The sequence below is a fragment of the Meleagris gallopavo genome, chromosome 3, assembly GCF_905368555.1.
Source record: "Meleagris gallopavo chromosome 3, MGAL_WU_HG_1.1, whole genome shotgun sequence".
Taxonomy (NCBI): Eukaryota; Metazoa; Chordata; class Aves; order Galliformes; family Phasianidae; genus Meleagris; species Meleagris gallopavo.
The window spans coordinates 12,173,571-12,201,129 of record NC_139406.1 but is presented as its reverse complement, the minus strand read 5'-3'; the positions used below and the strand labels follow the sequence as shown (position 1 = coordinate 12,201,129).

Below are 27,559 nucleotides of genomic sequence, written 5' to 3'. Positions count from 1 at the left end.
TGTGATCAGCTTTTTTGTGTATGCATCGTGACCTGGGATCTGTTTGGCTTTTTTTTTTTTTTTTTTTTGCTTTGTTTTTCTTTCCTGGCACTACATATTCTTTATTTCTTTTTCTTTATTTTTATGCAGGTTATTTGTATATTTATTGAACTTTTGCCTTTTTTGAAAACACATTCTGAGGAAGTATATATGTTCAGTTTAAAGGGGGGGAGGAAGCAGAAACAGAACAATTTATCAGAATTCTTGCAGAATTTCAACTGTAATTTTTTTTTAAAGTGCATGATTTATAAATTGGTTTGACAATCTTTGCTTTGTATTCTCAGTTATTTTTTGCTTTAAACGTACTTTTTCTTTTTTGGCATTGGTTTCAACTTTGATTTTACTATTCTAATTGATTTCAAGGTGGAAAAACTATATATTGCATTGCTCCATCCCTTATATTCTAAAATGGACACATATATATATAAAATCATTAGATGTTCAGGAGGTAATTATATATCAGCTCGCTACGTAGGGTCATTGAAATTTGAAAAGCCAGTTGTTTTTATGTTGGCATCCCAGCTTGATCAAGTTTGGTGGAAGAAAGTTCAGAACGGAGAGATACTGAGTGATAAAATAAGTGACTGAGTGGGGGTTTACATAGATTACTGCAGCTTGTGTTTTATGTAACATAATTGCTTAGTCTTTTATTGGATAGCATTTTCTTGTCTCTCTCCCTCCCTGCACAGGTTGTTTTTCCCTCACCCTGCAATGTTTCTTACTCTGGTACTGCTGTTTTTTCCCACTGTTTTCTTGTGGTAGGTTTTATTTAATGTTTGTTCTACAAACAGAAATTCTACTGGATGCATGAAGACTTGAAATAAGCACATGGAAAAAATCTATTCTGTTTTTATATGAGACTGTTATTTTAAAATAAAGTCATTTTTAAAAATAAACACTGGTTAAAAGACCTTGCATGTTTTAACAACTCCTGTATTGTCACCTCTTTTAAGAGTTCATTTGACTGCAGTGTCTACTGATTCTCCTTTCAGACCCTTGGTAGAGCTCACTAGATTTGTGTGAAACTTGATCTTTTAGGACACTAATTGCAACTGGTTTTAAAGAAAAACTAAGACAATGACTATATTTTAATTTTAATTCTCTTAGTTAATGCCACATCCATTACATACTTTTGTCGTGTGTCCATGACCTAAAATAACACCTTCTTCTTCATTACTAGTAAATATTTGATTCTTTCATGTTTTCTATTTCTCCCCAACTTGTACAGCCTTGTCCATCCTTTCAGTGCGTATTTCTTGGGTCAGTAATGCAAGATGAGGGGTGTTATGTTACCTTTGTTTTCTGTAGAGTAGAATGGGGAATACTTCTATGTACCATAGTTTGAGATATGTCTACTAAGCTCTGTGTTTACTTTTCACTAAGACTTGCTTTAAAGGCTATTATTTTCAAGTATCTGGTGTGACAGAAAGGCTCTCTGACATCATCAAAATATATGGCTTCCTTGAGGCAAAGGATTTTTTTATTCTCTGTACTGTGCTTTATCTGGCTTAAGGCTTGCTAATGTTTATACACTTACAGCATTTGTTACCTGATAACATTAAAGATAATAAAGCACAAAGCTGCTTGAGTGCCCGTCGTGCTAGAGTGCTGCATGCCATGGGCCCAATATATTCTCTTTTGTAGCTTAGTGACAAAGAAGTTAGTAATGCTAGTCATGTTCTTTCTACTGTAGAACTGTCACACTTTCTTCTATCCTCTGGTAGCAGGACTGGATTGAGATATGAGCAAGTGTATAGCCTTACACCTGGATAGGAATAACTGTATGCATCAGTACAGGTTAGGGGCTGACCTGCTGGAAAGGGGCCCTGCAGAGAAGGACCTGTGTGTCCTGGTGGAAAACAGGTTGACCACAAGCCAGCTGTGTGCCCTTGTGGCCAAGAAGGCCAATGGTATCCTGGGGTGCATTAAAAAGAGCATTGTCAGCAGATCAAGGGAGGTAATCCTCCTCATCTCTGCCCTGTTGACTCCACATCTGGAGTACTGTGTCCAGTTCCAGGCTTCTTGGTTTAAGAAAGACAGGGATCTTCTAGAGGGAGTCCAGCTGGAGGACTGCAGGGATGGTGAGTGGCCTGGAGCACCTTCCTTATGAGGAAAGGCTTAGTGAGAGACCTGAAGCTCTTCAGCCTGGAGAAGGGAAGAGTGAGAGGGGTTCTTATAACTGTTTATAAGAATTTAAAACACGGGAGTTGAGTTGATGGGAGTGGGCTCTTGTTAATGGCTAACAGCAGTAGAACAAGAGGCAATGAGTAGAAAACTAAAACACAGGAAGTTCCATACTAACACAAGAAAGAACTCCTGTCAGAGTGATGGAGCACTGGAACAGGCTGCCCAGAGAAGTGGTGGAATCTCCTTCTCTGGAGATATTCAAGATGCCTTCCTGTGTGACCTACTGTAGGGATCCTGCTTTAGTGGGGAGATGGTCTCAATGATCTCTATAGATTCCTTCCAACCTTTACAATTCTGTGATTATTTAATTTAAACCAGTGTTTAAATTTACATTCTCCTTGCTTTGTTTGCTACAGAATACTTAGTTATCCTTTAACAAGTTACAGGAGATAACATCTTTTTTGAGCACTGTAAAGTCAGTAGTATTCTAACATGATCAATTATAGTGTTAGAAGATAGGTATGCCTAAATAACTATGAAGTGTAATTGGCTAAATCAATCCTAGCTGTAAACTTTAATAGAACCAGAGCACAGTTGTTTCAGAAAATAAGAACAGGATTAAGCAAATCCATTTTAAAACTTGACTGATATTTATATGAGTAGGCAGAATTTTAAATTGAAGGGTTTTATTTTAAAATTTCTAATGAATATTTCTTAGTATCACTGCCTATATAACTCAGTATCACTTGTTCCTTAAAATTACTTTAACTGCAACAAGACTATGCTTTTTTACCCTTAGGCTTTAAACATAGTTAATAGGTTTCTTTAGCTGCAGCTACAAAAAGTATTTCACAGTATAAGCACAGTATTTTCAAATCGTGTTTTCTGTCTTTTGGTAATGCCTGCGCATTCATAATGTAAGATAAACAAAGTGAAATTTTAAAGCTTGTTAATGAAGGTTGGCTAGGCAGTTAATTCATGTGAGTCTTCTTGAATATGCTTGTTTTCTAAAAGAGCAAAGTCAGTCATATTGCAGGCCAGCAATGTGTTGGAAGACTGATGAGGCAGCACAGAGATGTGATAAATTCATGTGGGATTTTGAAGAAATGATTGTCCATCCACATGCATCTTATTGCTGGGATCAAGGAATAACAGCAGAGTAGTTAAAAATATATAGAGAGTAAATACATTAGCTAGGAAGAACAGGGTAAAGGAATAAAACTGAGAATGCTCAGCGCTGCAGTCCGTGTTTTTTACTTTCCCCTCTGAAATTTGTATTTCTGTGAGACCAGTTGTCCTGAGACAAATACTGTGATTGCATGAGATTTGCTGACAGAGCCCTTTGTCTTGTTTGTGAATCCTGCTGTTCATGTATGTACAGCATTTTCTAGAGGTGGTGGTTTGGATTGAAATGGGTGAATCCACGTGGCAGGTTGCTTCTCCTACTCCCCCCACCTTTCTGTTTACACTCTATAGACCAGTTGCTTTTTTTATGGGTTTATTTTCCTGTCTTATTAATATCTACAGCCCATGTGATTTGAGATGGGATGTAAATTGTGGTGGTACAGTGTTTCTGAACAGATTCTGTAGTGTAGTCTCTATCTGCCTGAGACTTGGGGTTAAATTGTTCTTGTAAATTGAAGGGGTCTTCTGCAGGATCAGAAGAACACAACAGCCTAAATCACTCACACTTAAATGGAGAAATAAACAAATCCTATCTTCATTTTCTGATTCACTCAGTCAACAGAAAAGGACTTCAGAAATGGGGAATTATGCCAAAACAGTAAAGGCTTTTGCATTATGTAAAGAAAAAGTGTCAGAGTAAGTGGGATTTACTTCTCTGTACAAATCATAGGACCCCTTTTCACGTTTCAGAGATAATGGGCCTTTGACAGTGAACCAACAGCAGTGGTTTAAAGCAGAACAAAGGCTCTCAAGTGTTTTTCAAGAGTAATATTAATGCCTTGGTGAACTTATAGGGAGAAATTTTTTACTCATATCTTAATCTATAATGGATTTCAGCTGAATGACTGCTAACAGCACCCTGCTGTTTGGGTGTTGCTGAGTGATGGGTGTGGAGCAAGCCCTGCCATGATGGTGTGGGGCAGGGGCAGCCTGGGGGTGGGACAGGTGCCTCAATCAGGCCAAGAGATATTCTGGACCCCACACAGGAAGATTGTAAAGCTGCGGGCAGTTGAATGGTTGCTGCTTGGGGGTTGCTGAGCATCGGTCAGTGGGAGTGAGTGAATGGCTGTGTGATGCTGAGCTGCTGCTGGGTTATTCTACAGGAATGGAGCATGGCCATCTGGGACTACTGAGCAGCTGCAGCAAAGGAGTTCTGAGGACTGGTAATAAAGGCCACACTTGCACCAACCTCTTCTCATTTTTTTTTCATGTTGGGTCTCTAACATGGAGCGGGAGGTGCTAAGAGCAAACCTCTATGGTTACACCTCCAGAGCATTTTGAATCAAGATGCGATGAATTTAATCAAAGGCAATGACTTGTCCATTCAGAAATGGTTGACGTCTGTCTTAAGGCAGGAAAGATGTAAAGTGGACAACTAGTTGGCACTGCATATACAAGTTTGATTGAAATTGTCTGAAAACCATTTTTCACTTGAGATTGTTGTCTCCATATTGAAGCAATATGAGATTTTAGTCATTGACACTGGTCTTCCTGTCAGAAGCCAACTGCTTTAGTTCTCACTTACCTGTTGATTCTTGAATAAAATATTTTTTATTTGATTTCCTATGTAGTGTTCAAGTGGGTGAAGTTGTTTAGCAGTTGTGGCGTTACATTTGACATCCAATTAAAAATGGGCAATTATTTGATCTGAGTATTTGTTCACTTTCTTTAACTTTGGATGTCTCAATTTTAGGAAGCCTTTTCAATACAGTGCTATTTTTCAAGTACATTGGACTGACATTTTGCATGTTCAGATTCTGCAGTATATTGCTGCAGCAATGAACAGTGTGCTACGTAAATGCCTTCATAATGAAGGTAAACCTGTCTGTGAAACAGTTGAAATCCTTTGGAACTATTCCTGAAGCAATAGTAGCCAATTTGTCTTCAAAACTGGGAATATCCCCTACAGCGGTTTTATGAAAAAAGATTCTTTGATTGTGTGTAATGTAGTCAACTGACAAATAATTCACTTGGAATTCAGATCCAAGAGAAGATACAAAATCTGTAGACTCTTGGAGTCCTCTTCACTATCGCACTGTTGGAGCTCTTTTGATAAAGAAGGAAGAGGACGGAGTAGCAGCTAGCTGTCTGGAACTAATCCACAGAATGTTGAATTAAATGGGCATTTTTTTCATTGGCTTTGATCATCCTTGGATTGAACGTGTATGCATATGATCTAATTAGCAGCAAGCGTGGGAAATGCTGGTATGTTGGCTTCTTAGTGCCTTACCAACTGCAGTGTATAATTGTATAAACAAACACATTTGTGTATCTATGATAAAGATATCATAGATATTGCTTTTCCTAATGGTGGCTGGACCTTCATTTAAAAGCAAGGTGTTTTACTGCTGTAGATTGAATTTGCCAGAGAGTAAAATGGATACTGTTATGAGTCTGAATGAGTTACAATTTAAGAATTTATGGAAGGTAGCAGGCTTCTGAAGTATTTGTTGAGTAAGTAGGAAAAGTAGGTATAAATGTCAAGGATTTTTGATGACAAATGTTTATGTTATTATTACATTTATTATACTGTAATTTGTATTTACATAATGGATGATACTGAGAGTATCCCCAGTAATGCTTTCTGTTTGTTTAAATTATATAAAGTGGCATGGCTTAATCTTGGGAGGTACCTTTACATTCTACGTGAGTTTCCAGGTCAGCCAGGGGGAAACTGCTTGCATTAAGCCAGGTTTGCAGCAGATTTGTAGGCTAAGGCATTGCTCTGTCATAGTTCACAGTGGCCACAGTGGTCTCATCTAAGCATTTTAAACATTGTTTTCCTTTATCATCAACAAGATTTCTATTATAATTCTCTGTTACATCACACCTTACAAGGTGAGCTGTCACTATGCTTTAAGTGCTGTGCAGCACTTCATGAAGTTAAGATACTGTGCAGTGTGAGGAAGGGTGGTAGGAACTGACTGTGTGTATTTACACTGAACACAGAGGTTCCGTGTGGATCTGTTCTATGTTTGCTTTGCAAATATTGGCAGATAGTATTGTGAGGCTCAATGATTTACAGTCTAAGAGTTTATGAAAGCTCAGGCTTCTTAAGCATTAATAGGGTAAGTAGGAAGAGTAGGTATAAATAGCAAAGCAGGGAGTGGAATGTTAGCTTGTATTCTTTCTCAGTTTAGCAGCTGTGTAACTGGCCTTGAATCCATCGCTAGCATTTGGATATACTTCCTATAGTTTGCACTGTTCTCAGCCCAAGAAATAGGGATTCTCATATGTTTCAGTTGCATACATGACAGTGAAAAGTACTCCAAAAATGAGGTCTGTGTCAGTCAAAAGATACTAAAAGAAGCCTAATTTTTTTTTTTTTATGGGAGCATTTAAGCAACATTAAATAGTGTACCAAGAAGTTGCTGAGATTTGATACAATACATATGTTTATATAGGTTTTATACTGCTTTACCAGAGAGAAGATTTTCCATTGAGGCAGATGTTACTCTTAAATAAGCACAACAAATGCTCAGACCTCTCTGATGAGTGTATGTACATAATCTACAATGATTTTTGGGCTGCATATATTACAAAAATGTCTGTGTATGCTTTAGGAATGATCCAGGCCCGGCAGAAGGAATGGAGCAGGTGTTCTAAGAGGTCTTTTTTTGTCTCTAGCTGCTGATAGCTGAGGTCAGATTTCTTAGGGAATGTCCAGATCCCAAAATGACAGGAAGTTACATGGGCTAATTGAGAGAAAAAGGCTTAATAGAGGAGAGAGTCCTTATTAATGCCTAGCTGAAGCAGAGCTAATGGGGTGAATTTGTCCCTTATCGGTGAATCTGCAAGCGAGCTTTGCTTCCAGACACAAAGGAAATAGTTTTGTTGGTTTTGCTGTTTGCCTAAGAAAAGCTTACTCTAAGGTATTGAGGATGAATTGTATTCCATTGGCTTCCACATCTTACAGAAGTGAAAAAGAAAATAGCAGTGTCTGAAATGCTTTAAAAGAACAGAAAATAGGCACTTTATGCAGAAGTTTGGAAGACAATACATGCATTTCTATTTCTGAAGAATAATGTATGTCTGCAGGGGAGGGCGTGAAGCAGAAGACTTTTTCTCTGGTCTAGAAGACCATTTGCACATGTTGAGATTTCAAAGAAACTACATATATAAGCTGTTAGATTGTTGCAGAGGGAAGGCTGCTTAAACCATCAACTTTACAGCGATGTGTCCACTTCTTCAGAAGCTGACAGCATGTTGCCATAATAGAAGGATGCAGTAGATTGTCGTAAATATATCAAACTTCTTCCTCAAATGAACATCTCCATTAGTGATGTAGGATCTTAAATGAATTATTTTTTTTAATGGAAACTGTTCTCGCTTTGTGGTGATGTTCAGAAGTAGAAAACCCAAAATTAAGAACCTATTTTGCAAGTAGAAGACCAAGAAATGAATTAGTCTTATTTATTCACTTATATATTTATTTTAAAATTCTGGCTATAGAATTCACTATAGAAATCAGTGTATTCTTCTAGCATAAACATATTTTCTTGGTGCTGTGGATAAGCAGCTCATGGAGGAGTGGGGGGAATTCTGATATCTTCACCATCCAGAGTTGCAGAATCCGTCAGTATCTTATGTTAGTAACTAGACAGAAACAAAAGACAGGGCATTTGATAATCACACACTTCAAATCAGGCACAGACAATGAAGATGGTAAAACCTGGTCTCTGAAGTCTGAGAAATGAATGTGTAAATTTGATATTTTTTGTGTGACTTAAGATATTTGTGTAGCTTTGATTATTTCCCAAGTTTTGCAAGTAAAACCAGACTTCTCTGCCTATTCACCCATTTGGAAAATGTGTTAACTATTAGGCTTTTTTATGTTATCAAGCAAACATCATAGAATCATAAGGTTGGAAATGACCTGCAAGATCATCTAGTCCAACCGTCCTCCCATTACCACTGCTACCACAAGCACTAAACCGTGTCTCTCAGCTCCTCATCCAGACACCTCTTGAACACTGCCAGGGATGGCGACTCCACCACCTCCCTGGGAAGCCATTCCAGTGTCTGACCACTCTGTGAGAGAAAAAGTTCTTCCTTATGCCTAACCTACACCTCTTCTGGTACAACTTGCAGCCATTTTCCCCGGGTCCTGTTTGAGGCCAAACCCCTCTTCACCCCAACCTCCCTTCAGGAAGTTGTAGAGTGCAATGATGTCTCCCCTGAGCCTCCTCTTCTCCAGGCTGAACAATCCCAGCTCCCTCAGCCGCTCCTCATAAGACTTGTGCTCCAGACCCCTCACCAGTTTTGTTGCCCTTCTCTGGACACACTCTAGGGCCTCAATGTCTTTCCTGTAGTGAGGGGCCCAAAACTGAAAGCAATACTTGAGGTGCGGCCTCACCAGTGCTGAATAGAGGGGATGATCACCTCCCTGCTCCTGCTGGCCACGCTATTTCTAATGCAGGCCAGGATGCCGTTGGCCTTCTTGGACACCAATGGGGAAGAGCATTGAATTCTAAATAGATAAAATTATGTTGCCCAGAGAAACTATGAAAACTCCATCACTTCTAACCTAACTGTATGAGTTCCTGAGCAACCTCTACTAACTGGACCTGTTTTGGATGGGGCGTTGGACTAGACTGCTTCTGATTTTCCCTTATCACCCTAAGCCAAGCTCTGACTGTCCATATCTTGCTGTCATTAGGCTCTCGTGGTGGACAGCTTTGCTTTGCAGAAGACAATAACCATTGTGAGAAGTTAGGATGTGGGAGGTAGACCCTCATCATAACTGATGCAATAATTCCATAGGGGACTTGAACCTGATATTTCAAACAAGGGTTAGCATGCTGAGAGCTGGGATGTGGAGAGTTCCAGCTCTAAATCATTGGACTTTGTATCTTGATCATGCATTGGAGCTCAGACTTGTTTCTGAAATGGACTAACTTGAAGTGGCTGAACTTGAACTCATGTATCTTGAGTGGCTCATGTATCTTGAAAGCATGCTTAACAAATCATCCCTTCCTTACATTGCTTACTCGTTTAGCCCTGCAGATCTAGAAAGGATCCATTTAAACTCTGTTTTTCTGATCTTCTACTTTTTCTGAGAAAGCTGTTCCTTTGTGCTACCCATCACCAGTGGGAGGAAGCCACAGTAATTAATAAATAATTAGCAACAGTAGCTGATTATCCATTTTGAGAACCATATACATTCATTTTTTTCCCACTTCAGAGGAAGTTGCTATGATTCCGAAAAGCAGTGGAGAAATGTAGCTCTCAGTGTTTTCAGTATTCTTTTCCTGTTGCTTTGCTTAAAGTAGCAGCAATATCCCAATGCGTGCTTGGACAGTTTATACGTTGTGGACTTGCTGATGCCAAATTGATTATGTGAACAATCAAGGAAAAATCTCCCATGTAATTTGGAGTGATTTGACAAAGAATAATGTATTTTCTAGTCATTGTTCCCCATATGGATATGTACAGAAACACACACATAGACACGAGCATACTCTGTTGCAACTAAACAGGCTGCCTTTTGGAGACACACTTTCAGTATGAATGATCAAGCCAAAATTTGGACTTAAGTGACCTTGTTCTGTTACTGGATATATTCAAAATTTGATTTAAAAAAAAAAAACTAGTAACTTAAAACTGAATTACTTTCTGTTGCTTGAAGTATGAGGTTTTGTATTAAAATAAAAAAAATAATAATAAAGAAAAAGAAACTAGGAGGTAATATTACTACTGTCTCTCCTTAAGATGGTGATCTGTCAAGCATACATTAGGTAATATATTTACCTTATGAAATGGTGTCTTATTTTTATTTCACTCTTAAAATGCATTACTGTGTACTGTGCATGATTTGCAGCTTACAAACCATACCTGTTTAGGGCATCACTTATGATATTTAATAATGATGTTATCACTGGCTGCGAATACAAAATTTGCAGAAAACTATGGTGGTATTTCCTACTAATGGTTGCTAATAAGCTTTTCTTCTGATGGAGTGACAGCATGTTTTGATGTTTATAAACTGTGATTTGCATTTGGAACTGGGCTCTCTAGCTTATGTACTCATAGGGAACCACAGCATTAACATGAGATGTGTTCTTTCTGTAGAACGCTGTTCATAATATTCTTGAGGGAAGAGTATAATGTTCTCTGCTGGTCCTAGACTACATAGAATCCTGGATATGAATAAACTTTGTCCTGAAGGATTTGCACCAGCACTGATGACTGCTATGTGCTGCACTTGATCTTCTGGTTTTCTATTCGTTATCATCATTTCTACTTATGTAAAGTAGTAAATAATTATAATTTTTAAAGGGTGATTCTGATTACTCAGGAATAAAGACTGGGCTGACCATTGCATCTGTGCAGTTCTCTGTCATTTCTTGGTAGCAACAGGGTGTCTTGCAAGTGACATAAAAACCTGAAAACCTCCTGTTCTCAGTTTCTCTAGCTGTTGTGGAAACAGATATTCTGAGGTTGGGAACTGAATATTTCTTGTTCCATTGCTCTCTTTTTGATTTTTTTTTTTTTTTTTTTTTTCAAGAAAAAGAATATTTTCTCAATGAAAAACTGGGTGCTCCAAGATAGGATTGGGTCAACAGAGGAATGAAGAACCATTACTACATAAGGAGCATCTGGTTTGCTCATTTATTTGCTTTGCTTGTGGAGGCTTCCTCATTTTCCAAGCTAGCCAGAAAGTCAAGCAGAAATACTTAAAAGTAAAAAAAAAAAAAAAAGAAATCACTCTAGCACACTGTGATGTGGCTAAGTAATTAAAATAGATTCAAATGCTTAGAGTGGATGCACAAAACAGTGTAAAATGATGATTCAACTGACAAAGTTCTTTACTGCTATAAGAGGATGTTGGAATGGGAATATAACCAATGCCAACATCAGGAAAGAATTAATGCATTTAATTTGTTCTTCTAGGGTGGCTAAAATCATCCCATTTTAGATGTCTGCTCTCTTGGGAGGAAGTCTTTTAAATCAGCTGAATACTGTACTTTTAAAACCATTTTCCACACAGTGCCTATGATTGAGAGAAGAAATAAACAAAATCAGCTTATTGAAAGAATTCATGATAAAACTGGGTTTCTATGCTTTCCATGCCAACCGTATAAGTTGCCTAATTCTATAATGCCTATTTCTAATTACTGGCCCTCCGGGCTATGCTTCTAAGTTGGAATGGATTGTTTTGCTGTTTATGCTTCTGTAAATGATGGTTTCCAGAAGTATTAATGTTATGGTTGGGCTAATTAGTAAGTTCTTTATTTTCAAGGAGGCAAACTTTTATTGAATCTGGTAGCCTGGATGGAAAGGAAAAACTCAGTTTTTTGTATTGTAATAAACAGCTATTGAATAATTTTGTGTACGTGGGTGAAAAACAGACCTGTTGAACAAAGCAGTAATAATTTATGGCCACAATACAGTGTAAAATTTCATTTCCACTGAGACAAACGGAAATGTTACTTCCTTGAAAGGTTTTTTTGAGTCCAAATTCTAAAATTCTAACTAGCCAACTCTATTTAATCAAATGTGAAATAAAATGCTGAAACTTAGCTGTGATTTTTTTTTTTTCTTTTTTTCTGAGCATTTTTTTAGTATAGTGAAATCTTTTTGAAAGCGAAAGTTTAGGAATATTTCTGCTTGGGAAATTACAATGCCTTCTTAAATAAGTAGCGTTACGCACACTAGAGGCAGGATGCTCTGCTCTAAGATGAACCCTATCCTAACAAGCTCACTGTACACAATATTAAATGGTCTCAGTGAGCTGTAAGTACACATCAGTGATACCGTTTATACATTTTTTCCTTTTCACAGTGTGAACTGTGAAATGCTTTGTAAAATGAAAATATGTTGTATCTTTGATTTTTTGGTTAGGATTCATACTCAAAGATATGGGTAGAAGCCTTCAGCAGCAGAGCCCTTTCTTTCTTGTTTCTAGTGTGGTTGGGATCTGCCTCCCACAGCAGCGTACCTTACTCATATGCTATACTGAAACACAAATGACTAGAAGTAAGATACAGTCAACTAAAGAAGTGAAGGGGTGTTTTGCTACGAATGTATTGGGTGATTAACGTTATAATAACTTTAACTTTCCTCCTGCTGCATTTTTATAGTAGGCATTAAGAATTTAGGATGCCTGTTTGGCATACAAATTTTTAGTGGTGCAGGCTTTGTTCCATATGTTTCGAAAAAATATCTAACAAAGAAAAACAACAACTTCTGTTTCCATGGGACTAAAAAGGGGATGCCTTGCGAATAATGCTATAGTTAAAAATCTGTGACCTGACCTCAGAGAGCATTGGCTTTGGTGGAAGTCTTTCTCATTTGGATTCAGGGCTTAAGAAGAATTTTGAATTTAAAGGGAATTCTATGTTTGACATTGTGCCTGGCAATTCTCTCTCTTAACCCACATTGGTTCAAAAATTATTTTTGTTGAATCCTTTCTCTTCATACATGCGTGTAAGTGTGTTTCAAGTTTAATTCGGTCACATTTTTCATAAAATCACAGAACGAGTTGGGTTGGAAGGGACCTTAAAGCCCACCCAGCTCCAACTCTGTGCCATGGGCAGGGCTGCCCCCCACCAGCTCAGGCTGCTCGGGGCTCATCCAAACTGGCCTCGAGCCTCCAGGGATGGGGCACTACGGCTTCTCTGGGCAGCTGTGCCACTGCCTCACTGCATAAAGAATTTCCTCCTAGAAGGTAATGAACATCTCTCCTCTTTTAGCTTAAAACCATTCCCCCTTATCTTATCACTGCCCATGTTAAAAGTAGGTCTCACTCCTGTTTATAAGCTCCCTTTTTATTTCTTGTGTTATATGAAATGGTAAAGTTATCACCAAATATTTGTGTACAAGGCTTAGTGTAAAGGAAACTATACCAATATGATAACCTTATACATCCACAACCATCTTTGAAACAAACGTGGACAATTTTGTGATTGAATTGCTTTTATTGATGTGATAGAATTGATGGTGTCAAAACAAAGGTGGTGGATTTTTTTAGCTGCATTTGTCATGCAAAAAAGTACATAGTTCTGAAACAGAAAATCAATCTTTGAGCATTTGAATTTCTGTTACAACTTCTTACACCACTGTTCGAATAAAAAAACAAAATCTGACAGCTGGTATAGGTTAGTGCTAATAAAGAGCCATTTTACTTTCAAACACATGAAACAAACAGCCATGCTTTAGTTTTCATCTTTTTTTTCTTTTTGTAGTGATTCTTTGGGAGACCCAAGTAGTGCCTTGTTGCATTTTCTGTTGCCTCTGATGTCCTTTCTCAATTCACATTTAGTATCAGCTGAAGGATTTACCCAGTAACTATTACCTGTAACTACTTAGTGTGGCTAGCAGAGGAGATAAACTGAGCTTATACCATTGCTCTTATGCTTCTCTGTGAATGGAGATACTTTCAACTTCTCTTATCTCAAGAGGAATACAAACTTTTTAAACTTTTAACTGCCTCCCTGTTTAGAGCTATTGTTATCAGTTCATTTAGTTGGCCAGCAACATCTTTTCAAAGGTAATTTGAAGGCAGCAATGATTATAGAGCTTTTGTTTATTTAAAAGGAAGTTGTTGGAGCTGTCTGTTGTCATGAATTCTTAAAGCTACTGACTTGCCACGTACTTCCAAGGGTTATCTTAAAGAATTGCTATGTTCAGGGCAAGTAGCTGTAAATCTCTAATACAAAAATAAATATTTTAAACAAACAGGTCTGCTGAAAGCATGTGAATAGTGCTGAGGGAATTGTATTCTTTTATATTTTTTTTCTAGTGAGGGTTATTTACCAGGGTGAGCAGATGGGCACTACTCATTTTTGGCATTCATTGATAAGTCTGCTACCTCTCCAGGTGGCTCAACAAAAAAATGACTGTGGTACTGTTCCCATTTTATTTTTATTCCTCTCAGACTAGTTAGTCACCTATCTCTGCTCTCCTCATTTAGAGCCATCTGCTGGAGTTTTTTTGCTTCTGTTTTTTTTTCTCCATTCTAAAATCACCAAGGAATCTCACATTAAGAGCTGATAGGAAGTCTTTGCATGTTTTGAATTGGGATCAATTATATCTTTCAGTTTCTTCTCTTCAGTCAGCTTGTGACTTGAATTTTCACCAGCCAATCATAGAATGGTTTAGGTTGGAAAGGACTTTAAAAACCACGCAGTTCCAACCCCGTGCTGTGGGCAGGGCTGCCACCCACTAGATCAGGCTCCCCAGGGCCCCAGCCAACCTGGTCTTGAAGATCTGCTGGGATGTTCTTCACCCACAGCTTCTTTGAGCAGCCCGTTCCCTTTACCATCCTCCGAGTAAAGAATTTCTTCTTAGCATCTAACCTAAAATTTCTCCTCTTTTAATTTAATCCTTTTTTTTTTTTTTTTTTTGGCTCATGTCCAGGTTTTCAACCACCAGAACACCCAAGTCCTTCTTGGCAGAGCTTCTCTCAAGGAGTTCTCCCAGTCTGTATGTGTGTCAGGGATTACCAATGCTCTGCACTTAGCCTTTTCTGAGCCCACTTCCAGTTGTGTTATTCATCCCATGCTTCTTGTGATAGCAATCAGATCATAGTTTTATAGATGCACCACAGTTTCCATCTCTTCCTGCTTATTTCCCATGTTGTATGCATTGGTGTAGAATTACTTCAGCTAGGCTGTCAGCCTCACTGCCTTCCTAAATTCCTCTGGACAAATATGAGGTTTCCCCTTGCTGTTTCCCGAAGTGAGACCACTTGTTGGTCCTTCTCTGTCACTTAGAAGTACATCCCCTGTCCTTATGGATGTAACACATTGAATATCAAATTATTCTTCTCTTTGTGGACTTTCCCACCTTTTTTTCATAATTAATGTAGTAGTTTTCTTATTTTCTCTGAAATACTAAAAGAATGAGGAATGAGTGAGAAACCACTTTCAGGCGTGTTTGTTCTCATGGTCATCTATGTTGAAGATAACCTTGAAAATCACCAACTCCAGCCAACCTTACATACAAGTTCCAACAATAAGCCTTGTGCCACATCCACACATCTTTAATTTCTCTGTGGATGGGAACTTCACCATTTTGCTGGACAGCCTATTCTAATGTTTGATCACCTTCTCTGTGAAGAAATTCTTAATATTCATCTAAACCTCTCCTGTTGAGGCCATTTGCTCATGTCCTATCACATGTCACCTGAGAAAAGAGTCTGAAACTCTCATCACTGCAACCTCCTTTCTGGAATTTGTAAGAGCTGTAGGGTCTCCCTTTGTCCTCCTTTTCTCCAAACCAAACCCCACTTCTTTCAGCTCTACCTTGTAAGTCTTGTTTTCTTGTTTGTTCACCAGCTTTACTGCACTTCTCTGTACGCTCAATATCTTCCTTGCAGTGAGGGGCCCTAAACTGAGCGCAGTATTCAAGTTGTAGTCCCTGTGGTGCAGCATATACCACCTATCTGTTCAAGGAAACATATGAAGACCTCATTGTTCTCACTGTGTTTACTGGATTATTTTATTATCCACCCGTAGATCTGTTTTTGTCTTGCTGTTTTAATAAATAGCCATTGTCAGTCATACAGAAAGAATCAAGATAAATGATAGACTTTAGCAGGCTATGAATGAAGTTTTGCAGGTTTTCTTTTTGTTTGTTTAGTTGGTGTGAGGTTTTATATTTTATTTTTCCTAATGGTAGTGTGGTATCCTAGGATAATTGTTACAGATTGTTGTGATCAATTCAGTCAGCAGTGGCTTGAGATCACTGAGATCTGATTTAAACCATGGTATTTTAGTTATTGGGTAATCAAGAGTGAAATTTATAATTATTTACTTTTTTTTTTTTTTTTTTTTTAATAGAGTCCTTATGTGTTCTTGCAACTTTCTTGCAGATGAGTTGGCCTCTGGTGAATGATGTGTTTTATCCCTGGCTTTGAACACTTAGTAACTGATTTTTCATTCTTTTTGAGTTTGCATTTTGGCAAGTTTTAAACTTCATCATTCATGCTGGAGAACTTCATTGACACATTTGAAGTTAGTTTGACCTCAATTATTTGTGTCCCCTCCAAATATTAGTGCAAAAATAGATTTTGATGTTTTCAGGAGAGATTTCTATACAAAAAAGAGTCAGCTTAAGTATCTCAACCTTAACGCTGATGATCTAAATGAGTGAATAATACACCTGTGTCAGGCAGAACTGATTGAGTGAAAACCTATATATTTTTTCATCAGTGGAGTCCAAATTTTTTTTATTTTTTAAATTTTTACTAATTTAAGACCCTCATCTCAAGTCTAGTGTATGATACTGAAGGTAGCTTTCCACTAACCTCGGAAATGAGGGAGCAGTCTAGTCACAGTATGAATAAATAACACTTAGATTTTCATGCAATTTTTTTTTTTTTCCATATAAAAAGTCTAGATGAGTTTTACAGTTGAGAACCATGCGTGTTCCTCATCCTACTGCATTTCTCTCAGTTCATTTTCTATTCTGATTTGAACCTGTGGAGAAACCTGCCTGGCAGATTTAGATAGGCCATTTTTTGAAGGAAGGATGGACCTTGCAGACCCCAGAGCAGTGATCAATAACAGGTACATCCCTTCCTTTTAACTCACAGCATAAGTGGTCATTATCTAAAGTAAGGCCTATCTAATAAATTATTTCTTTGAATAAGCCTGATGTATAACCAATAATACTGAAGTGTTCCTACAGTCATTTATTTAATAACATAGAAATAACAGAGTTTTAAGAGAGTAATAAAACAATATGGTCAAAGAGTAGGTATTCACCAGAGTGCTTTGAGTCAGCATTTTAAACAATTTTTTTTTATTTGGTAAAAGTTGCTCCTTTGCCTCAATTGAGGCAAATTTGAAAGAGAATATCTGTCAGTTCTAAATTTCCCTTGCTGCTGTTACACATCTTTATTTATGTTTAAAGTGTTCCTCTTTACTGCCAGTCTTCTACTTAGTGCCTTTATAAGCAGTTGGGCTCAGTCCTCCTGTCAGTTAAACAAGTGCTGCTACATGGAGCATCTGACCTTCAGGTCAGCGTTCTGTCTTTCACTCATAAAGGACTGAGATACTGAAATTATGATCTACAGAAGAGGTGCTGCGTGGTAGAGAGGGAATGGCATGCTAATGTTGGAGATCTTCGAATTAAATTTAGGGTTTTTTTTTTCAGAAGGAGAGATGAAAATAATAATTAAAAAAGTCCGGAGTGACTGTGTAAGAAAGGCTGTCTAGAGAGTTGGTAAATAGCAGACAATGTGCATTAATCATCAGTTCTTTGCTCCTCAAAATGTTTTTCTCATTCTTGTTTTTGTTTTTAATGTCACATAGCAACCAACCATTACAGATGTGAAAGTAAGGAGGAACATTATATTGTCCAGATTGACAGTATGAGTAGGACAGTCAGAGGAATTTGTCTGTTCTGTCTAGTAAGTTACAGCCAGGACAGGGAAGATCTTTCAGAGACACTCAGACTTAGGTTAATGGCAGTTATATCACGTGCTCCCAGATAATTTCAGAGAAAAAAATTAGATAGTGGAATTGATCCATTAGAGAAGTGTGTAAATGAGTAGTGCTTCTTAATCAAATATACAGAATAAAGAAGTTGAGTTCGAAGGGACCTTTTAGATCATCTAGTACAACTGCCTGACCATTTCAGGGCTAGACAAAAGTTAAACAATGTTAATAGGGACATTATTGAAATGCCTCTTATATATAATTTGTGTGTGTACATGTGTGTATATTTATGTATTTACATAAATATATGTACACACGTGTGCAAATAGTATTGACATGATTGTACTCTGCAGCAAAATAAGTTATCTCCTAAGTAGTATCTATCTCAAACCAATATATGTTGATAAATTATGGGATTATTCCTGACCTTGCTCCCTACCCCAGCTTTGCCTGAACTACTATTTTTCCTCCCCAGGTACGTCAATTTGCACAGTTTGTGTGTTCAACTTTTCACATATTTTCTCCTTTCCTCACAGATATTGAAAATGATCAGTGTACTCCCATATATCCAAACCAAGATTACAAACTTGCATATGCTTCATTTGCAAGAAATGTAAACAATTTAGTTATGCTTCCTATTGTCAGAGCTTGGTCTTCAGTTCATGTGTGGTAATTAATGTGTGCTAATTAAATTACACACGGGTAGTTTCAAACCCTGGTTTATTTTCCATGTATCTGAAGCAAAGTCTTAATGTTGGTGATTGCAGTTCCCAGCCACCTTTGTTGTTAATGTTTGTTTAACATTCAAGGCCCTGTTTGAAGAAAGTGTTGCAGTCTTACAAACCTACACATGTTTGGAAATAATAAAATGTCTCCAAGTGAATTATTTTGAACATTTTGTTTGTTTTTCGATGCTTGAAAAATAAGTAATTCATGTTTCTAAGTTTCTTTCATAAGGAATGTATGCTTACAAAATGAAAATAAAATTAAAGCTCAGTCTCTGCTTTCATCCTCACATCCCAAAAGCTGGAGACTTTAAGCAGAATGCCATGGGTTATGAGATGCTTGATAAAAATTTGATGATGAAAGGACAGGAATGCATGGACACCTCTGCTTTACTTTTTTTTTTACTTTGTTTTTCAAACTGGGAGGAGAGTGAATTCCGCTGTGTTTCTGTCTCAAAATCAGAGGATGAGCTTACTTTAAGATGCCTCACTTATAACTTTATTTTAAGATAAGAGAAAGTACTTTCAATGGAAAAAAAGTGTTCTTCTTCCTTTTTTTCCTTCGGATAAAAAACCAAGCACTTAGTCAGTATCCCTCCCTAAGTAAAACAGATCAACAACTAAAATGTATCTGACTTTCTCTTTTTAATCTCTACAGTTATTCAGTCTTCTTCCAGTGTTTTAGTGTCTCTGAAAACTCTACAAACTTTTTGAAGTAGTTAGCACAAGTTACACATGTGCACAGCTGCATCAACCTGTGAATTGTGATGGAAGACACTCTTATTGAAGTTTGCGATGTGTAGATAGAGGCTTCTGAGATTTTCAATTAACTTGAAGGATTAAAGCATTGCGGCTATTGTTCCTACCTTGTGTGAGGTGAAGAAATGGTGACCTGCTCATTAGATAGGGGTAGTATTTAAACTGGAAAAGTCATTCTGTTTCCTTAATACTTCTGCAGGAAGTTGTTTGTGGATTCTTAATAGGCTCCTAAATAAAGACAGGAATAATTATTGAAGAGGAGCTGCATGTAGGCTACTGCAGTAGAGATAAGTATAATGACACTGGAAGATAGATGTACCAAAATAATACATACTCTAGTTGGGCATGCACGTGGTGTGCATTACAGGTTAATCTGAGACCAAAAGAATGGGAGGATACTATAGGATTGCAGGGCAAGAATAATCTTGTGTTTTTGTTCTGATATTTCAAAAGTCTGAAATGCTGTGGCTAGAGAATGTAGCATGTTTACAGAGGGCAGTAGGAGGGGACTGAGATCACGTGTGTGAGCTTGTATGTGTATATATGAGCCACTCATGGCTGTATATGAGTGTCTTTCCTTGAGAGGGAAGACGTATATGTAGCATACTCCAGTTGGATTAAAAGGTTGAATAGAAGCAATGAAACATAAGGACATTGAAGAACTCTAAATGCAGTTTTTGGAAAGCGCAGAAAAAGAATACAGTAAACAGTTAAATGGGGAGTTAAAAAAATATATATAATAAACATACAGGGGAGATAGAGTAGGTTAAGAAGGAGGTAAAGCAGGAAGTACTTCTCCCAGAATTCTTGCAGCATATAAAATAAGTGAAGACTTTTCCTCTCCTTTTCAAATAAGGTCTCCATCCCTTCCTATTCACACCTCACTGCACTGTCTGCTAACACCCTCTAGATGGTGATGGGGGATACAGGCATGTTGAGTTTCTCTCAACTCTTGAGTTGCACTGATACATTTTTTTTTTTTTATAATGTTATTTTTGACAAAGTGTTGGCATAATTGTAGGTGGTGTTTGAACCAGTGTAGAATTAAACAGATGAGGGAATCAAATACAGTCATGAAGAAAGTGGTCTGTTACTCTTTATTTAAAACATTATATGTCATAGGATGTTATTCAATAAGGAGTAGTGAGCACATAACAGAATATTTCCATGGTACACATCTCTGGAGGGGGATTACATAGGTTTTTAGACTTTAGGGTTTTTTTTGGATGTGTTTCTCAAAAGCAGTGTGCCAGAGCTCCACAGTTCCCTTTTCTTAGCACAGCTCTAAGTTACTACATCTTCTCTTTGGTAGAGTGAAACAGATTCCTTAAAAGAATAATGTAATCATATAATTTCTTTCTATGATGTGCAAGTAGTTGCACCTGCTCTGTTGTTTGAACCAGCAAAATAACTAATCACGTATTTCTGCCAGTAAGTGGGGAAGTGCCATTGCAAAACGTTTTTGACTTGCCATACATAAGGATGGAAATCAGCATTGCTGTTTTGTTATTCTCAGTTTGTCTATTCTCTTTTTGTCTTTATAAACAAAAATTTTAAAGTTTTTTTTTTTTTTAAATACTGAAGGGGCAGCCTTTGAGTAGTCATCTTTTCCCTTGAAAATCACAAAATATTTTAAAGTGATACAAAACATGCTGCTTTGCCTCTTTAATCGTTACCATGTAGTGGGGACATGCTGCTTTGTGTTCTGTATGGTATACTAAATAAACTGTAATTGTGCAGGTGTAACATTAACCATACAGTATTCTAGAGGAAATGATGTCAACAAAAAGACTATACCCTGATTACTGCATCATTATCCATATTTTCATAGGACAGTGACTACTTTGTAAGATGGTACGTTGGCTGTCACTGAGGCAGGCGGTGAATCTTGAGTAGAAAGCAACATCCTCCGTTTGCCAAGCAGCATGCTGTAAGAGAAAGCATGCAACACTGACATCTCTAGGGCCACAGAGCTGAACAATCAGATGCTTAACAGTTATATAGTTTATGACAGCTTCTTCCATGTGATCTGAACTAATTGGTAGCATTAGGTGGGAATGATGCAATGGTAGTTTCTTTTTGCTTTTACTTCCATGCCACAAGGTTTGCTAGGGACCAGAACATGACATTAATAACATTCTCATTAAGTTTAGCAGAAGACAACATATTTCAAGAAGATCTTTATATGATAGTTTTCTTTTTTTGATGTAACCCGCTATTTATTTTTGTGAAGACGCTTAGTTTAGACACCACTATACAATTAGTTGAGTTTAGCTTAACTATATTGTTGGTCCTTGGAAGCAGAGCAACTGTTTCCAACAAGCTCCTTGTGATACTAAGCAGAACATTATTAGGAATATGAGTAATCATACATAGAAAAAATTTAACTTACCTAACTGGTGATGAGAGTCTCCTGTCTATAGAATATCCCCCTTCTCTGGAAGTAACCCAGCAGACATTCTCCCTGGGCAGGCTAGCTTTTAAATGAGCCCTGGGGGAGGTGGGCCTGGGTCCACTCCTTTTGGTCAGGTGAGAAGCACAGGTGATTGTTTGCACTTCTGCTTCCTGGACCAGCCAAGCCTTTCACCACGTGCTCAGTCATCAGTTCACATCATGACATAACAGTTCCTCTACATATACGTTGATCAAATTTTCACCGTTGAAGTTGGAAGCAGGATAGATTAGCACTGAATATAAATAAATCAGTATGCTGAAAGCAATGTAATATATCTTGTATTTTTTCTCCTCCCTTCCACTTCATTAGCTGGAAGCAGCCCAGGTTAATTGAGAGTTGGAACTCTATTCCAGACTATCACCTTTAGAAAGGAATCAGTTTTCCTCAGAGCATCACGAGATGATTGTTAGGGAAGGCACTTATGAAGGTCTTCCTTTGATGCTGATGAGAAATCATTCATGTGAGCTAGCAGCTTGCTGCCCATCAGTATGAAACTTAACTTTCTTTCTGGTCTTGGAAGAGGATGCAAACCAAGACACCAGTCAAGCTGAATTGATTTAACTCATTTTTAAAACAGATTCTTTAAAGGAGTGGGCAATCCTGTGTACTTTTAGTATTATTTTCTTGAAAATACCTGACTCTCACTGTTTGGCAAAACTTGAAAGAAGCTGTTTTAAATTGCTGTAGTCTTTTATGTTAAAGTTAGCATCAGTTTTGCTCAACACAGAATCACAGAATGGTTTTGGTTGGAAAGGACCTCTAAGATTAAATAGTTCCAACTCTCCTGCTATCAGCAAGGGCACCTCCTTATGCACTTTCAAGCAATCACAGAACCTAACACAAATTTAATCAGTTTCTTAATATTTACACATCTTTATTTTTTGACAAACTTGTTTATCAGCTACTGATTAATGTCGATTTAGGGCATATACAGTTGTGTTTAGATGGAAATGTGAATTTGTTCAAAAATACAGAAACCTAATGCCATATATGCTTTCCTGCAAAGTGTATTATGTGTTTTAAAACTAATAAAGTAGACTTTAGTGAATAAAAACAATGTTTCTGGGCATTATGGCCTTCTAGTCCATGTAGTTAATGAACTTGTAGTAGTTCCACCCTGAGAAGGAAAAATACATATGTTTTTGGTCTAACAAGCCCTTTATGACTTTCTTCTGATGCTGTGCATGGAATATAGTGGCATATGATTTTTGAAGTGGCAAAAAAGAGTTTTTAAGAGTTCTTGTGACCTATGTTTTATTATGATAATAACTATTCCCTGATGTAAGCAGATGCTTGTTCTATTGTGCAGGTGGTTAGTATCCCTGAGCTTTGTCCTTTTGTTGATGGATTTTAAGAATTTAGTGCACAAAATACTAGTTTTGCTAAATTAGAAGAGAAAGTGTGAAGAAATTTGCTATGAAGTGTCTCTGCTGTTTTCACTCTCGTCTCTTTGGTTGTGTGCTGCTTGTGATGAGGACCGTGTGTGTATGTACAGAGATTAGAATGGTAAGCTTCAATGCAGATGTCTTTCCTTTCTGTTAATCATTAGCTCTGAGTGAAGTAAGGAAATTCTTAACGTCTCAGATAATTTAACTTCTGTTTTGGCCAAATACACTGTAAAGACTTCTAACGTGAGAAGGTTTAAAGTCTGAAAAAAATTACCCTTTCCTTCTATTCACAAGCCACTAATGCAGCTATGTAGCACAGGGTTGAGTGCCCTTGGCCTTTCATGAACCATCAGATATCTCCTCTCTTAGGGTCTCATCCTCCCATTTTCTTTGGGCTTATTCCAGCAAAAAGGCTGAAGGAATGTCTCTTCTCTTTGCATCAGAAGAAAACAAAGAGTACCTCAGATTTCACACCACCTTAAATTCAGATGTGTGCTGTGGATCTCCTTCCTGGGGTGTGTTGCATGCAGTAAAACCCCAAGATGATCTGACCTTTGGGAGGAGTTAGTAATGACCGAAGCAAAGGGTTGCTGTGACTGTTACAACATGATTTCCTTCAGTGCTGTTTTACTGTGTATTCTGGTGATGAATTGGGCCTAAGATACATAAGAACAAATAAAGAATAATGGAATAAAGTATAAATTTATTACTCTATAAGTCTTGCTCAGAGTGTGCAGTGTCTGAAAGGTTAATATATGTATACTTAAGTGCTGGCAGCTGGTATACTGAAGTGGATTCAAAGAGATACCTGCAGATTTAATTACCTTACTAACTGACAAAATCTGATTCTCATATTTTGGTGAAATTAATGAGCAAGGAAAATTAAGGTACAGGGAGAACCAAAATTTGTGATAGTTGGGTTTTGCTGTGGGAGATCTTTAATCTTTAAATCATTTTTAATATCAGTATGTAATACCACTTGCTAAGACAGTATGCATATTGGATGCTTGTGTTTAAGGAATCTGATTTATCTAGGATAAGTTTCCCAGCCTTGTTTTGCAATGGTGCAAATGGTAGCTTCCAGCTCTGTGCAAAGCTGTTGCACATGTGCAGGTAGAAATTTGGTGTTACCTTGGAGGTGCTGGTTGTGTTCAGGTGGCTTGCCATGAATATGTTTTCCATAATTATGTACTGTTAACATTGCAACTTCAGTGTTGAATTTTTAAAATTTATTTATTTGTTTTGCAGCATTGTTATTCAGTTCTTTTACTCAGAATTTAAAGAAGTGCTTGGACAGTTGTTAGTTGCTGGAGAGGAGAAGAGGATTCTGCAGTTATTAAGCTTTCCACTTCTGTCTGAAATCACCTCCTCTGCTCAAACCTGTGAAGACTATAATTTCTGAATTGGAGATTTTTGTCAAAGTTAATTTTTTTGGTCATCTTTGTTGAGAGATCAGTTCCGAATGACTCTCTGTGTATTTATATATAATATATATTTATGTATTTATACAGGAATATATGTTCTGACATTCACGAGGGGTGCTTTGAGGAGAATGAATACTCATTTTGAGAATAAGGACTTGCTTTGGTGTGATTCTTCAGAATTTTTATGAAGGTGGCTTATCACAGGAAGGACCTGTGTTTGTTTTGATTCCTCTGTGATCAGAAGGCTTTTGGCTCTGCTGAGTATTTTCATTAAGCCATTAACAGATATGCTTTAAAACTTCATGTCTTACACACACATTCAATACTGACGGTAACTGCTATGGCCAAATCTAATGTGCAAATTAAACAAACTGATCCCATTCAGATGGTAAAAGCCTGTTCTGAACTAGAAGACTGTTATAAAAGTACTTGAAAAAGGAAATGAACATTTTTATTGAAGTAGTTATTCAGCTTTTGCTGTAAATTGTTATTCTGTAGTACAACTGCTGCTTCATCATCTGTCAGCAGATCTTTCTAGGACCAAATCTTTTCAACTTCAGTAGTGCTGTTGAAGTCAGTATGGCTGTGTTGCTCAGTTCCTGTACACAAATAATGGAAGAAGTGAGAGAGGAGGAAGTCTGATCACTTTCCCTTCTTGTTGCCTGTATTCTTGTACTGAAAGTTACATTGTGGAATTGGCAATAGAAGAATTTTCATCAAACTACTGAGTTTGAGTTAGGCTATTTTTACAGGAATACATCAGGCAGCGCTCTCGAATGAAGACTCTATATCACGTAAGGCAAAAAAGAAACTGTCTTATCTCTTTGCATCATCAGATCATTTCTGTGGTGACAAATTTTGTTTGGGAGCATCCGTTGCTTATGTTGCAAAGGAAGCAAAGAGTACTTTGAGCTACTTCAAAAGGCGAAGTGGTTTAGAAGATAGTCATGTTCTATTTTCTGTTTTTTTTTAGCATGTAGAAATCAACTGGAAGTATTTTTCCTTTTACTCTGCTGCAGTCACAGATTGGTGGTCAGAGAGTAAAACAACTTTTCCCATTTTCTGCAAACCCAATTTTAGGTACTTCAAGCATGGACAATGATTTTGCAAGTTGTTATCTTCATAATGTGCAGAGAAAATCAAGGGTTTCAATTATTCGTAAAACAGAGAATAGATTCGTAAAATCTATTTTAAATTAAAATTAGTCCCCCTTTGCTACTGCAATGAAACTCTCACTTTGCAGCCACACTGCACAGTTTAAATTGTCATGCAACATGACATTTGAGCATGTGAATGACTGTTAATTTTCCCTGGGCTATGCTCATACGTTTAGCTCCATAAAGGATTCAGAAAGGCGTGGTGGTGCAGTCAGCACTTGGATAGCTTCGTGTTTGAGCTTATCCTCAAATTCCACTGGAATCGTGCAGGAGAGCCTAGTCAAAAGTCCTAAATTGTGTGAGATAGCTCTGGAGCAGAACTGAAGTTCTCTGCGGTTTCAGTATGCCTGCAAATTGTACTGCTGAAGCTTCATTTTTCTCAATTACAAAATTACTTTACTTTACCCTATGCTGGTATCCTCTGTGAGCTCAGAGAAGGGTCTTGTGCAGTGAAATGCTGAGCAGAGTTGAACTGGTTTATGATTTTAATGGAGAATGAAAAATCGAGCAGTATCAACTGATGCCAAGAAAGACTTGGCAGGGGAAGAAAGGAATTCTGGGTTAACAAATAGAAATTCAAGGAGAGTTGAGACCCCAACTGACCTGTGAACAAACGCCCCAGCATTATGTGTGTGGAGCAATGCAGTCTAACATTTTTAGTGCAAATGGGGCAAATATTCCCTACCTGTCTCTATGCTTTTTTTTTTTTTTTTTTTTTGATTGCAACATCAATCAAAATAAGCTGTTTGAGATTTAAGCCAACAGAATAGTGATGGTTATGTCATAAGGTATAAAAGTTTTAACATTGCTTGCTAGTTTGCATTAGTGAGACTGGCGTTACTTGTGAGTTACAAGTGATAATCTTAAGGTCGTGTCAGTAAGATTTTTATGCTGTATACTCACCGTTGTGTTTGATATACGGTACACCAAAAATGTTTTACAGAAAAGAAGTTTATTTACTAACTGTTTAGAGAGCTTTGCATTTTTACTGGAGATGGTTCTTGTTTCCTTCACCTGTAAATCTAGACTCTTTAGTTATTCTTTTGCTGTATATAGTTGAGAAAGGAAGATATTTTAGTGCACATTCAAAGCCTGTAGTAATGACTTGTAGTAAAATATAGTACCTAAACAAAGTGTTTTTAAGATTTAGTACCTTAAAAGTGTAGGAAATAAAAACATACGCTTTGGGTGCCACTGCATAAGAAGGATATAAAGCTATTAGAGAGTGTCCAAAGGAGAGCTGCAGAGATGCTGGGGAAGGGTGTGAGGGCACGGTGTGTGAGGAGAGGCTGAGGTCCCTGGGTTTGCTATGGCTCCTCACAGGGAGTGGAGGGCAGCGCTGAGCTCTGCGCTCTGGGGACAGCAGCAGGGCCTGAGGGAATGGCGTGGAGCTGTGTCAGGGAGGGGCGGGTAGGGGTGAGGGGAAGGGTCTGCACCAAAGTGGGCATGGAACGGGCTGCTCAGAGCAGTGGGCCCCGAGATGCTGCAGCTCAAGGAGTGTTGGTTCACTGCTCTCAGACATGAGGTTTGAGTTTGGGTGGGCCTTTGTGGAGCCGGGGTTGGACTTGAGGATCTTTGTGGGTCCCTTCCAACTTGGGATATTCGATGATTCTATGGTTCTACTTTCACCCATATGAAAAATATGTAACTTTTTGTAGGTTCATGAGATAGGTTTTTAAAACAGGTTCATGATTTATAAGGTATGGTTGCCTGTTCCAAAAGTCAGAATTGTTCTCGAAGAGAAAAGCCTTAATTTTTGTTAAAAACATGAAAACTGGGAATGGCTATTTGGTCAGTAATATGATTCATTTATTTATACCTGTAAGAGATGAAGTTCCTTTGAAATAACTTAAACATTTAAGAGGATTTGGAAGTATGGTAGGTTTAATTGGTTTCCAAGAGTCGTAGTCTAC

The 27,559-nt window shown here is 37.7% G+C and overlaps 1 protein-coding gene across 4 annotated transcripts in view; it reads left to right on the top strand.

Moving 5' to 3' along the window:
• The window catches only part of FARS2 (phenylalanyl-tRNA synthetase 2, mitochondrial), a 233,585-nt gene that overhangs the window by 6,635 nt on the left and 199,391 nt on the right, over positions 1 to 27,559 (top strand). The gene's annotated exons all lie outside the window — the stretch shown is intronic.